At 33.0% G+C, this 3850-nt stretch overlaps 1 long non-coding RNA gene across 1 annotated transcript; it reads right to left on the bottom strand.

The window, feature by feature from the left end:
- Window positions 1-1182: 1182 nt before the first annotated feature.
- LOC126969287 (uncharacterized) lies at window positions 1183-2204 on the bottom strand. Its single transcript, XR_007730366.1, has 2 exons — window positions 1632-2204; window positions 1183-1257 (listed from the first exon to the last, which is right to left on the bottom strand). It is a non-coding gene; the product is annotated as an uncharacterized LOC126969287 (long non-coding RNA).
- Window positions 2205-3850: the final 1646 nt, after the last annotated feature.

Below are 3850 nucleotides of genomic sequence, written 5' to 3'. Positions count from 1 at the left end.
TCGTTGCTTGAAGACAGCCCTTCGTTCAAGGTTAACAAACACCTGCTCATGGGTTAATGAACTACCAACCGTATTATTAGGCTTACGCGCAGTTCTACGATCGGACACAGGTGTTAGCGCCGCTGAACAAACATACGGTTATAACCTTCGTCTACCAGGTTATTTCTTCAACATAAGCACACCAACATTATCTCCCTCATTGTATCATACCAACGTAGATAAATTACGTACCCATATCGCAGCTAATAAACCACACTCACCTAATTCACATCGTAATAACAAACACTAATTTGTTCATCAAGACTTACATACATGCAGATACATGCATGTGTTTATTCTCTATCTATTAGAATAGATTCAGTAAAAACACCATTACAAACACCATATGAAGGACCGAACCGTGTTATCAAACGAAGCGGTAAAGTTTATACCATTCAGTTACCAGATCGTCAAACAAACATCAATCGACCTTTTAAACCCTGCATATTAAATGAAACTGAAGAAAACAATACATTATATGCACCTGTACAAGTTACCAAAAACCTTACCCATACCATACCTTGCCACAAACATACGACCAATACACAAGATACCAAGATACCAGGGCACCTATTACGAAAACCGAAATACGTAGTTTCGGTCCGAAACGAAAGAACGACGAACTTCGATTTAAATCCTATTACCAAAGTACTTCGGATCCGAATAGTGCGGACGTAATTCGTTTCGGAACCGTAGACATAAAAAAATTGTACAAAGATGATATGAATGTACATACTTATATTACCGGTAAATCGTGCCAAAACCGATAACAAATTAGAAATTTAAAAATAAGTTTTTCGTTGTGTTAACATGTATTTAAATAATGCAATTGCTTTATATTCCGTTTAAGTTATCTATTTAAAAAATAATCCTATTTTACTGCAAGAAAATATGCTTTATTAGTTAAATTAAATTTGCCGTATCATGTCATCTACTGCATTATATTTTTATTTAGTCTCTGGTAGTTTAACATACTTTCGCGGTTTTTTAGTTTAAATTTTTTCAGAAGTAATGTGAAAGTTATATGCGAGTAAGTATTATTTAGAATAGAATAGAAACACTTTATTTTTTAAAAGAAATACTTACTTATAGATTTCAGAAAAATTTAGAAGGCATCCTGGGCGAAAGTAAAAGAACTAAATAATAATTTTAAAAATATAATATATGATAAATTTAATCCCTTTTTTTATTTATATGTACAAAAATCTCTCTCTTTATCTGCAACAAAAGAAATAATATTTTTTTGTGTTTACACGACTATACACAAATTTTTATGATTTATTAGAATATAATTTGTTGAATATTGAACAGACTAGTCTTCATCTTATCTTTTTATTTTATCACTTACAGGCAGATTGCAATAATAGTTATATCTAGTAGATTATTATTCTTAAATTTCTGTTGAGTAATTATTGTATTACCTCATTTCGTGTGCGTGGTGGTCCAGTAACATATTGGTTCATCCTGCTTTGCATTTCATCTTCCCCGACTGAACACACATGTTATGTAAAACACAACATGCGATTGTGATTGTGATCTTTGCGACCATTCCTGGCTTGTAATGGAGCTCCTTTATAACTAATATAACTTACCTTGATAGAGGGATCAATCCCTCTCGTATTTTTATAGTGGCTTTATTACTATAATCTCTTCACAAAGTTTTTCAAATAAAGTATGATTATGGCGATAATTCATAACAAATTAGGGAATCAACCATCGGGAATTTGTTTATTTAATAAATATTGCCGGAGTCGACGTCGCTCTCTTGCTCTTTCAAGGTTTTCTTCGTACAAGAAGACCTCTTCGTTCATTGAAAACGTGCCATTTTATAATAAAATAAATATGTTTTATCTAAAACGAAACATATAAGTCTGTCGTTAAAAGTGACGTTGTTGTTACGACCATAAAAATGTCAAACAACGAAAACGTAAGTGTCGAGTGAATTTGGGAATAAGGTAAACGAAAGACAAAATGTCTAATCTCGAACTTCGTTTCGATCTTCGGATTCGAAGCACTTTCGTAATAGAAAAATGTACGATCCGTCAACCGAAACTTCGTATTTCGATTTTCGTAATAGGGCTCCTGACCCTACGAACAACTTGACGTCCCAGTCTATCAAAATGTCAAGGACAGGCCGACACATCAAGTTGCCGGTGCGTTGAAGACCTCAGATATACTCACGTGACCAGTCATATGCTCCGCGTTACGCAACCTCACAGCAAGGCCGAGCGTACTCTACTAAAGCGCGTAGATTACTATTCATTCAATTTTAATCAATGAGCCACAGGAGTAAGTGCTCATTGGCATCCGCCGATCGAGCATCGATGCGAGTTTACACAAGCGCTCCCTGGCTGTCTTACTGCGAAAGCATTCGTTTTAAAGCGAGATAGAACACATTGTATTATTACTCAATTCTTATTGAATGAAACGTTTCTTTTAATAAACGTTTTTTTTAAATTATTGGTCAAAATGTAAGCTTTAGTACTGGTGTGTAATTCCTTAACTTGTAAATATTTTTAAGTAACAATTGTAATTTGGTTAACTAACTAGTTTTAAGGATTTTGTATATATATCCTGTAACCGAAATAAATTATATATTCTTCATATTCTTCACACTACTCAAGCAGTTGTTTTACTCAATCTCCAAACGCACAGACTCTAAGCCTTGTTTAGGTTGTTGGTTAGTAATTGTAAATAAAGTATCGATAAACTAGAATTGTGCGGTATGCCCTATTTATGCTTTTCTTTTTTTCATAATTTTTTTAGTTTTTGTTGATTCAGTAGGCAGTACTCAGTTTTCCGCTAGCTTCCGGGAAGTGTGTCCGAACTGTCTGAGAATCCAAGTGGGTGACTTACGCAGGGCACGACTTGAAAAATAATTATATTTAGTGTTAATTCTGCCAAATTTCATAAAAAATTACTTTAACACGTGTTTCACCTCTACACAAGGCATCTTCAGAAGCCGTTTACTCCAAAAGCTGGAACGAGATATCTTTTGATTTTCTTAATTTCGCTTGCCAAAGATGATCTTTACTATAAACTGCAACTGCAGATAGGTTTCCTCACGAGGGAACTTCAGTGGCGAGTAACATGAACATGAAACTTTTAATATATTTCTTAATCTTAGTTGAAATATTTAAAAGTTTAAAGATTGTCTTTTTGAAATACCATGCGAGTGTTTTCTGCTAGATTTCTTTAAAAAAAACTTTATATTAGATTCAGTACTACACCAAGAAACAATAAATTTCTGACTGTAGGTCCAAAAAAAACCTACAATCATCATCACATAACCTACAATCATCATCAATTAATATAAATGTCTAATATCTAACCTGTAACGTAACAGTAACGTATTTCTACGATCTATAATGCTACGAATGTATTACGTTACAGGTTAGATATTACAGTTACAAAATAATAAAAATCAAAAATTACAAAATAAAAGTTATGTAAATAGATAATTTGTACTTATATCTATTTATAATGTTAAAAATCTTGTATCTAGCTTTATTTAATTAATATCGATGACCAAACCCAATAAGAAAATGTTTTGTTTAATTTATCTTAACTTTTTGTAACAACCCGCCTTTTTGCTCGGTCAAGAAGCTTATCCTCTGTTATCGCTATCTCATTTATATACGCTGACAGCGATTATAGTTCTTCTATCTACGAAAGAAGCAAAGAAGATAGACAAGTTAGCCTCAGAACATAACTATATGTTAACATGCTTTAGCGTATATACTGTGGCTTTGTCAATGTCAAAGTGACGTATCATTGGTTATTCACTATCATTTTGAGGTTTCAATTACCA

The sequence above is a fragment of the Leptidea sinapis genome, chromosome 17, assembly GCF_905404315.1.
Source record: "Leptidea sinapis chromosome 17, ilLepSina1.1, whole genome shotgun sequence".
Taxonomy (NCBI): domain Eukaryota; kingdom Metazoa; phylum Arthropoda; class Insecta; order Lepidoptera; family Pieridae; genus Leptidea; species Leptidea sinapis.
Note: the sequence above shows the minus strand (reverse complement) of the source record. Positions and strands in the feature narration are given on the sequence as shown.